The sequence below is a fragment of the Nicotiana sylvestris genome, chromosome 4 (assembly GCF_000393655.2).
Source record: "Nicotiana sylvestris chromosome 4, ASM39365v2, whole genome shotgun sequence".
NCBI lineage: Eukaryota > Viridiplantae > Streptophyta > Magnoliopsida > Solanales > Solanaceae > Nicotiana > Nicotiana sylvestris.
Genome location: NC_091060.1, coordinates 156,793,356 through 156,804,894, shown reverse-complemented (window position 1 = coordinate 156,804,894; position 11,539 = coordinate 156,793,356).

Sequence of the window (11,539 nt, the reverse complement as noted above, 5' to 3'; positions counted from 1 at the left end):
ATAGGAGAACTGGAGATTTTTTGATTTCCTTCATTCTCAGCAATATTTGGGACATCCCTCTTTTCTGGCAAGGTGAGAGATGAGCTCTAGGTAACACCTCCTGCAAGAGTTGATGCTGGGTAAATCTTGAGAGAGCAAGAACTTGGATGGGTAGGAGAGGATATGAAGGGTGGGGGTGACTCTGTTCTAGGGTTTGGTTTATCAGTAGTGTAAGGAGAAGAGACTAGTGCTGGTGTTTTGACTGATGAGGACTCGATAATAATAGAGATCGATTGATCTTCAGCCATGGTGAGAGGAGGAGAAGATTTGGTGACCTGAAGAGATAGTGAATAGGGAACATGTTTGGAAGTGTTGATGTGTGAAGTGTGGTGACAGAGATGGATGTATTTATGATGACAGAGGGATTGGTTAGAAAAAGGGCGGTAGGTCTTAGGGAGAAGGGTCAATCTAATAACTGAAAGATGCAAACTAAACGCTGACAAACAAATGATGTGGCACTTGTTTTTATATTTTAGAATTGTGCATGAAAGAACATAGAAACTACTAACCTGTGTTAGGAGAACCAGGTTCCCTGACTGATCTCTTGTCTGTAAGCTTTGCCTTTTTTACCAGTGTACAACTTCAAATGCTTATTTGCTCTGCATTCATCAAGTGTGTCTACCTGTAACAGTATAGAGATGAGTTAGACTTTACCAAAAAACACCTTTTAGCTAAGTTTACTTGAATCATTCTTTCATAGCTTTTGATACCCAATTTCCCCCCTCATATTTCTCAAATACACATATATACCTTCAAAATAGTGCATGAGTGTCATCAACTATTTTTCTATAATTTTCTATAATTTTTAAAGGCTTTTAATCAATTTATTCTTGCATTTTTATATAAATAATTATTAATTGCATCAGAAATAATTTTATAATAATTTATTATTTAATTTTTTATCATTTTATATCCATATTAAGCTTTAAATATTTTTATATATGCTTATTATAATTGTATTTCGCATCCTTAAGCTAAAATTGCATATTTTGCAATAATAGCCCATATATAGGCATAATTACATTATTTATACAGAAATAATAACTTTTTATATTTTTATAATGTCAAGTAATTATTTTAAATCATTTTTATGCACAAGCAATATTTTTTTATTTAATAATTATTTTTTTATAAATTATTTATTGCTTAAATTAGGTATTTAAAATATAGCCCCCTAAAATCCCAATTTCGGACCTATACACTACCCAATTACCCCAACCCAAAATACCAGGCCAAATACCCCAGTCCAAGACCCATTAACCCTCTCCTGTACCCGTCCAAATTACCCGACCCAACATCTTTAAATCAGGATCGTTGATCTCCCAAAATCAATGGTCCACATCACTCCGACCCTTTTAAACTAACTTACCCAGCCAAACCCTAAATCATTTCCACCCAGCCCGCCGTCTCTATTCACTCCATCACCTCTCAAAACCCTAGCACCGTCATCACCCTAATCTCTCCGATTCCAACCCCATAATGGATTCAATCACTGATTCTTTACCTTATTTGGCCCATCCTCCTTACTGGTTACCCGATTTTGGTATTACCTAATAGCTTGCCTAAAATGGCAAGTAGATCTTAAGAGATTCGAACCAAATTTGGTTCAAAATTCTTAACCTGTTGTGTATTCCGTTTATGTTCATCCCGTGTTCTTTGTGAGTACGGTTGTTTTACGTATCTCTTGTGGATTCTTACTTAGCCCTAAAGGTTAGGATTTCAGAATCTCTTTGATTTGAACCTAAACTAGTTCAAACTTTGATTTTTAGCATTCTCTCGTCTATATTCACTTCATTATGCGTGAATCTGCCTCTTACTGTTAATTTCCTTTATTTGCCCTAAATTAGGGTTTCAGATCTTTTTCTAGGTTGATTCTTTGTTGATTTTTGAATAAATCTGCTGTCTATGTTCATTGTACACAGTATATGGTTATTTTGCCTTTGTTTATCTGCTGATTTTATGGTTTACCTAAAACTAGTGTTTGAGACTTTTACTCTTTCCTTTCTCGTATGGTACTGATATTTTCCTTATTTTGTTCAATCTACCATGTTTCCATTATTTCTTTATCTTATTTGCCTTGAAACTGATTGTTAATTGATATTTTCCTTATTTTAAATGTTATTCACCTGATTACACACTATTATGCCCTGTTAATTTACGGAACTCTGTATTATTTATTCTATGATTAATTTCTTTCCTTACTTATATGTGTTTGATTACTTCCCTTATTTGTTCGCCTAATTAAACACTATTTAAACCCTTCTCTCTTTCCCCTTTAGACAGATGAGAACTCTCTATACCCTCACTAAAATTTAAGGTTTCAGGTTTTATACTCTCTCTATTCTCTCTCACTTACTACTGGTCTTGGCCGACTGAAAGCCAAGGCCAAATATTCTGGACTCTCAACTTCATGGTATTATTCTGGTTTTGCTCGCTTAACTGGTGAGTGACTATCCATTGGCATATCATTTTTATGTGTTCCTGATCTGTGTTTATAATCCAGCATGTCTAAAATCCATCTCTAAGCATGATTATGCTTATCTACATGATTTTCTTTTAATCCTATGGTTAATATTGGTTGTTTTGAATAATATGAATCCTCTTAAGAAAATATGCTCAATCTGCCTCCTGTGTGTTCAGACCTATTCTGAATTTGAGTAACTTTAGGATAATGTTAGAAGGTTAAGTAGTCAATTAGTCTTAAGCCATTAAACTTGTATTGTTGCTAGGCTTTTTGTTCCGTCGTTTATATGTTTTGATAATTTGCTTTCTAATATGTCTGGAATTCATGTGAGTGTTCTGACTATTTGGTTTTTCATGTTTTAATAAGGTTGTCCTAAATGCTAGCATTAAACACCTAGCTTAACTAGATTGTTTTTCAGATTTCAGCTTATTTGGGTTGTGTGTTTGAGCATGAACCTTGCTTGTTTTCATAATGTAATCCTGCCTACCAGTTCTGTGTTCTAAATTTTGTTCTCTTCTGAAATCCAAACTGCTTTAAATCTGTCCCTACCTCTTTTTATATGCTGTTACTCTTTTTAAAACTTCTATATTAGTCCTTTAGGTTCTCTCCTCAACCACCCCAGTGTGAGCACTGCTCAGGGTCCATGTGAGACTCTTGTGAACTCTGACGCACTGGGAACTGGTTCCCAATCTCTGTTGAATCATTTCTAATATGTGGTTCTGGCGTGAGCATTGCCCTAGGTCCCTGAGGCCCTTGGGAACTTTGACACACTGGAAACCTGGTTCTATATGTGCTATGGGTGAATCACTCATATTTGTCTATGTTGTACTTATGAATAAACTTTGGAGTTGATTGGTTTGAAGGCTTGGTTCCCAAGTTTATTTAGGCCTAATGAAGTCTCTCTATAGTGTATTTTTATTACTGTTATGTAATTCATTCATTATCTGGTCTGTAATAACTTTGTAATAAACAGATTCTGGGGTATTTAGTAAAATCAGGGGGGATTTCTTATTTCCTTTTATTAAACTGGGTAGAAATCCTGCCTATATGGATTCATCTATGCTATTAGTTCTGCTCATTTGTCAAAACTGTTAAGTTCTGCAATGTGTTTTAGAAACCCTGCCTATAGGACGCATTAATATGTGTTAGCAATCATGCCTATAGGACCAACATTTGACTCAACTATTTTCCGACAATGTGTCTAAATTTTTGCCCATATGCTATTTAATTAGATATCATACCTATAGGATTAAAAATTAGTTCAATGATAGATATCATGCCTATAGGATTAAAAATTAGTTTAATTAGATATCATGCCTATTGGATTAAAAATCAGTTCAATAATAAAATCATGCCTATAATATTCTACTAAATGATTCTGAATACGATCGTCACTATTAACATAGGATTGAACAACCATTCTGGATTTGTAACTGTGATTTATTTTTATTCATTACTGCATGAAATACCTAGATGTTGTACTAAATAAAATCAGTAGGCAAAATAATAGCATTAACACTCGCATTAATGAAACTGAGTCTGTATATTACTGCTCGCCTATGTTCTCATATAGATATCCTGCCTATAGGACTTTAAGATCGATAAAGATTGTCAATCAATTGCGTGCATTCGTTGTTTATGTGTGAAGGTCAATATGAGCCCGTATCTGCTCTTTATCTGAAAGTCTTAACTGTTTTGTTTGTCGCCTAGTATTTTACAGTTTTTGAGCAACCTCAGCTTAGTCTAGAACTATCCTTAATAGTGGCTAACACCTCCAGGTCCATAGGTAAGGGACGGGTAGTGCACACATAGGAATCAAACTAGAATCAATTAGAGCGCTTTAGGTAACAACTTAAAGATAGTAATCAGGTAGTAGGAGATGATAGTCTGTGCCTGCTGAATAATATGAGTAACACCTCAACTCTAGGGAGTTACAAAGTATTATTTATGTTGCATGGGGTGATCCTTTAGGGTAAAAAATTTAGGACCCCCATCCTTATTAAATAATTCTCTCACTTCTTTAGACTAATTCATAAATGAGTTCGGCCGGGACCCACCATTGTGGACCTCAAGGGGTACTTAACACCTTCCCCTCAAGGTAATTTCGAGACCTTACCCGATCCCTGGTGATGCAAACTAGTATAATATGAGTTATCTGCTCTAGGTGCCCTAACACACCTTAATCCGTTAGGTAGCGACTCTAACTAATTCCTTTTCCCTACCATCTCAAAGGAGCTGTCAAACGTCGAAACTCAATTTTGCGAGAAAAGGGGGCGCGACAATAGCCAATCATTGAGGGATGAGTTTCTCAATTGGGTTTTATCAACCCCAATGCCAGACGATTTTGCTCGAAGTGTTCTCTGCTTAGGGCCTTGGTAAATATATCTGCAATTTGGTCTTCAGTGCTGTAGAATTTCATGCATATAAGCCATTTCTCAACATTGTCTCTGAGGAAATGGTGATGTACATCAATGTGCTTTGTCCTCTTATGTTGAACTGGATTCTTCGCCATGTTGAGTGCACTAGTATTATCACGTAGGGGAGGAACACTGTCTGAGAATACTCCGAAATCTCCAATTGTTTCTTGATCCACAAAAGTTAAGCACAACAAGAGGCAGCTGCTACATATTCAGCTTCTGTAGTTAAAAGTGCCACAGAATTTTGCTTCCTTGTACCCTATGAAATTAAACAGGAACCTAGGAAGTGTGCCATCCCAGAAGTGCTTTTCCTGTCCACCAGATATCCAGCATAATCAGCGTCAGCATACCCAATAAGATCAAAATTGTCTCTTGAGGGATAATAGAGGGCCATGTCTTGTGTTCCTTTGAGATATCTTAGTATTCTCTTGACAGCCTTCAGATGAGTTTTCTTTGGATTGGATTAAAATCTTGCATAGAGACCCACGCTAAAAATAATATCTAGTATGCTTGCAGTGAGATACAATAGTAACCCTATGATTCCTCTATACATGGTCTGGTTTACCGGGGAACTAGGTTCATCCATGTCTAGACGAGTAGCTGTTGTAATGGGCGTGTCAATAACTTTTGAGGCTTCCATATCAAATCTTTTTAGCAGCTCCTTGATGTACTTTGCTGACTTATCAATGTTCCCTTCTTAGATTACTTCACTTGAAGTCCTAGGAAGAAATTTAGTTCTCCCATCATACTCATATGAAATTCACTCCCCATGAGTTTAGCAAATTCTTCACAAAGAGAGTCAGCTGTGGCTCCAAAGATGATATCATCTACATACACCTGAACAATGAATAGGTTCCTCCCTCATTTCTTTAAGAAAAGAGTGTTGTCAATCTTTCCTCTTGCACAACCATTTTCCAGAAGAAATTTTGACAATATTTCATACCAAGCCTTGTAAGCCTATTTTAACCCGTATAATGCCTTATCTAGTTTAAACACATGATCAGGGTGTTCATGACACTCAAAACCAGGAGGCTGTTTGACATAGACTTCTTCTTTCAGATAGCCATTTAGAAATGCACTTTTGACATCTATTTGGAATAGAGAGAACTCCATATGAGATGCAAAGGCAATCAGAATTCTAATGGCTTCCATTCGAGCTACATGAGCGAATGTTTCATCATAATCAATCCCTTCTTCCTAATTATAGCCTTGAACCACAAGTCTTGCCTTGTTTCTTGTTGTATTTCCAAATTTATCAAGCTTGTTTCTGAATACCCACCTGGTTCCTATACTGGTTTGATCAGTAGATCGAGGAACCAAGCTCCATACCTTATTCCTCTTAGATTGATGTAGCTCCTCTTACATGGCTATGATCTAGTCTGCATCTTTTAGCACTTCCTTTATATTTTTGGTCTCTAATTGGGAAAGAAAAGTTGAGAAAGCAAGTAAGTTCCTTGGTTTTGATCTGGTTTGAACTCCTGAGGCAAGAGGAGTGATTATGTTCTCAAGAAGATGCGAACTTTTGAACCTCCAATTTGGTTCCCGAGTCTCATTGGTAGAGGAACCAGGCATATCTGACTCGAATTCTTGAGCATTTATATTTAACAGAGTGGGGTTCCTTGGACTACATCAACAACTCTATTTTTAGCTTCAATTATTGTAATCGGGGGACCAGGTTCCTCTCCAATTGATGGAGATATATTTGCATCTTCTTCACTGGATTCCCTAACATGGCTCATTATATCTGCCTTTCTATTTGCTATGTCAATTACTTCACCCGGCATAGATAAGGTCTCTCCATTTTGATCAACATGTCTGTCCTTTTCACATGGGAGGTGAGCTTCATCAAAGATCACATAAATGCTTTCTTCTACACATTGAGTCCTTTTGTTGTACCTTGTATGCTTTGCTTTGAGATGAGTATCCCAGGAAGATTCCTTCATCAGTTTTGGCATCGAACTTCCCAAGAGCTTCCTTGCCATTGTTATGAACTAAGCATTTATATCCAAAGGTTCTTAGATGTTTTAGCTTGGGCTTCCTTCCATTCAACAGTTCATTTGGAGTTTTGTTAAGAAGGGATCGGATCATGCACCTGTTTACCAAGTAGCACGTAGTATTGATAGCTTCTGCCCAGAAATATTTTGCGATCCCACTGTCAATTAGCATTGTTCTTTCCATGTCTGCAAGAGTTCTATTCTTTCTCTCCACAACACCATTTTGTTGAGGTGTTCTTGGAGCAGAAAAATTGTGAGTGATGCCATTTTTAGTGCAGAATTCATCAAACTTGGCATTGTCAAACTTCATCCCATGATCTGACCTGATGCAAGCTACTTTATTACCTATATTCACTTGGATCTTTTTGACAAAGGCAACAAACACTTCAAGGTTTCATCCTTGGTGCTAAGAAACAAGGTCCAGGTGAATCTGGAATAGTCATCGAATATTACAAAGATGTACTTCTTTCCTCCTCTGATTGGCACCCTCATAGGTTCACATATATCCATGTGAAGGGGATCGAGTGGCCTTGCGGTGCTGACTTCCTTTTTAGGCTTGAACAAATATATGACTTGCTTCCCTTTTACACATGCATCACACACTTGTGATTATTGAAGCTTGATTTTGGCAGACCATGAACCAGGTCCTACCTTACTTATTTGTTGAACAATGTGAAGCTTGCGTGACCTAGCCTCCTATGCCATATCTCAGTATCATCATCAACAACGCTTATGAAACTTAAATCGTCATTCTTCAGCAACTCAAAATCAGCTACATAGATATTCTTGTATCTTTTTTGCCACTAGCACCACCTTATCACTCATGACCAGGTTCATCACCGAGTAGATTTTTGACACAAACTTGACCTTGTTTCCCTTGTCACAGTTTTGGGAAATGCTTAGTAAGCTATACTTCAATCCGTTCACGTAGTACCTATTTTTGATTGAGTGAGAGAGAGACTTCCTAATCCTTCCAGCTCCCAGAATGTATCCCTTCTTGCCATTCCCAAAGGATACACTCCCTCTTTGCAGGGCCTTTAGTGAAAGGAAATCATTTGTACTTCTAATCATATGCTTTAAGCAACCACTATGTATGTACCATTGGAGGCTGCTTCATTTCACTGTTCCCTACACAAGAAGATTAGGAGTTAGCTTTAGGAACCCAAGCCAATTTAGGTCTCTTGTAATGGGGAAAGGGGTGAATATGGGATCTTTTGGTCCATGCAGGCATTATGCGTTTTTAAATGAGGGACCAGGTTTCTACTAGTAGTTACTCTTTCAGCAAAGGCTTTGTTTTTCTACTGTGACTGACAACTGGCCTTACAGTTTTCTTTAAGGTTCCCATTGTTACAGTAGTGGGTGCAGAGCCAATTGTCAGGTACAGTAACGTACTTGCTATGAGGGTTGTAAGGGATCTTTTCCCATTGAAACCCAATCCCCTGCCTGTTTCCCCCATTGTTGGAGTAGATGGCAGTGATAACATCAGAGGACCAGGTCCACTTGAGTGATTTTTCAAGATCACTCTTCACTGTACCTAGGTCTTCCTGAAGTTGTTTGTTTTTCTCAAGCTCAGCATACAGATGCACTGTCTTTAGTTCAATTTCAAGCTTAATGTGTGTCTCGCTTGAACTTCCTTTCCTTTTTGATAATTTTCATCCCTACTTTCCATTGTAGATTTCCCAATGGTTTCCTTCAAGTCCATTACTACCACTACAAGGTCATCTCTTTCTTGTTCTATATTTTCAATCCTTTTTTAAATATATTTCTTTCTTTCTACAGGTTCTCAATTGACTCTCTTATATCGACTGTAACTATTACTAGGTCATCTCTAGACCATTCTGCTTCTTCTAGTTCAACTGTTAAGATATCTCTATCATTTACAAGACTATGATAAGCATTGATTATCACATTTTCCAAAGACATGAGTTTCTTAGGAGAATAAGATTTCAGATTTCTTTGAACATCTAGAAAATTTATCTCATCATCATCGTCAGACTGGGCCATCAAAGCAAAAATTGAATCATACTCGGTTGATTCTCTTTCTACTTCCATCATAGAGCTATTACCTGGTTCATCATCTTCTCCAGATTCGCTTGATGAATCTCCCCATGCAGCAAGAACTTGTCTCACAACATTCTAATGACCCGGTCGGTTATTTTAAGAATTAATGCCTCGATCCCCTATTAATTATTTTTCTCGTGTTTATTTCTACTATTTTGTTTTGCTGGGATGTTCCGTTTTGAGTTGCGGAGAGTTTTGGGACACTTAGTCTCTAAATGAGAGCTTAAGTGTTAGAAAGTTGACCGTAGTCAGAGCAGTATGAAGACGACCTCGGAATGGAAATCTGATAGTTCTGTTAGCTCCGTTGGGTGATTTCGGGCTTAGGGGCGTGATCAGATTGTGTTTTGGAGGTCGGTAGCTAATTTAGGCTTGAAATGCCAAAAGTCGAATTTTGGAGGTTTTCGGTCCGATAGTGAGATTTTGATCTAAGGGTCGGAATGGAATTCTGAAAGTTGGAGTAGCTCCGTAGTGTTGAATGTGATGTGCTTGCAAAATATCAGGTCATTCGGACGAGGTTTGATAGATTATTTGATCGAAAGCATAATTTAAGAGTTTCTTGGAGTTCTTAGGCTTGAATCCTATGTTAAATTGGTGATTTGATGTTGTTGGGAGTGTTCCGAAGTTTTGAACAAGTTTGAATGATGTCATGGGATGTGTTGGTACATTTGGTTTGAAGTCCCGGGAGATCGGGTGAGTTCCAGGATGTTTTAGGCCTAAAATCATAGCTGTTGCAGGTCCAGAGGAGTTGCAGACCTCTGAACCCACTAGTGCGGTCCGCACAGGATTTTGTGCTGCCGCGGTGGGGGCTTTGTGGCCACACAAAATCCAGTGTGGTCCGCAATGAGAAAAGTTCCACTGGTATGAATTCGGAAGCTTATATCTTTTGATATACAAGGAATTTTGAGATGATTTAAAAACGAAAGTTGTAGCCCTTCGTGTCTAGTTTCTGGAAAGGAAAGAAATCCCAATTTGGACATCTGCATAGAAAGGTATGGCCATAATACTAAAGCCTGTCACTGCAGTCAAATCCACCGCGGTCAGCGGTAGTTTTTGTGGGGTCAGCAGTGTTGGAAATCCGGGAGGTGCACTATAAATACGAGGTTTAGGGTTTTATTTCATATTTTGACCTAGAGAGCTCGAATTTTGGCAATTTTTCGAAGGTTTTTCAAGAAATTCATCGGGGTAAGTGATTCTAACTCGTATTTGGCTAGAGTACATGAATCTATCATTGAATTCATCATTTAATTCGTGGTTTAGGATGGAATTTGGGAAGAAAATTGTGAAATCTTTCCAAAATGTAAAATGATGATTTGAAGGACCAAATGGTATCGGAATTGGATAATTTTGGTATGGTTAGACTCGTGAGAGTATGAGGATTCTGAAAATATAAATTTTACCCGATTCTAAGATGTGGGCCCGAGGGGCATTTTGGTCATTTTACCTAATTTCGCGTATTAACTTAAAAGTTAATTGTAGAATCAGTTACTTAAAGTTTATTTACATTATGAAATTGAATTGAATATATTTGAGCCATTTGGAGTCGAATACTCGTGGCAAGAACGTGGTCTCGTGTTGATTTTGAGCTGGTTCAAGGTAAGTAGCTTGCCTAACCTTGTATGAGGGACCTTCCCCTTTGGATTTGGTATTGTGATGATTGAAATGCCTTGTAGGTGAGGTGACGAGTGCGTACTTGTGCTAATTGTTGAAAATCCGGTTTTCATTAAGTAACTTTAATTGTGTTTCCCTTTCTACTTATTCTACTTACACTTTTAAACCTGCTGTTAGTTTAGAGAAGCATGTCTAATTGACTTAATTCCTTTTTTGCTTTAACTGTCTTATTTGTATTACGTGAAACATGCTAGGTTAGAATTGTCAGTGTTACTTTGTTATGAAGTTGAGTTTATTAGAGTATTCCTTGTACCATTGTTGTGTGTTTTACTTTGGGACTACGGGATGGCATCCCGGGAGATCCCTTGTACGCATTTATGATTTGAGCTGAAGTGCGGGATACTAAGAGATCCCTAGAATATATTGAGGATACCGAGAGATCCTCGGGATACCAAGACATCCCCTATCATACATTGAGGATACCAAGAGATCATCGGGATATCAAGAGATCCCCTAGCATATATTGAGGATACCAAGAAATCCTTGGGATACCAAAAGATCCCTATCATACATTGAGGATACCGAGAGATCCTCGGGATACCAAGAGATCCCTATAATATATTGAGTATACTGAGAGATCCTCGGGATACCAAGATATCCCCTATCATACATTGAGGATACCAAGAGATCATCGGGATACCAAGAGATCCCTAGCATATATTGAGGATACCGAGAGATCCTCGGGATACCAATAGATCCCTAGCATATATTGAGGATACCGAGAGATCCTGAGAATACCAAGAGATACCGGACATATGGTGATGGTACTAAGAGATCCTCGGGATACCAAGAGATCCCTAACATATAGTGAGGGTACTAAGAGATCCTCGGGATACTGAGAGATCCCCCGGTTATCAACCCTGTTATGAGTGGTATTTCCTTGTGATTGACTTTAT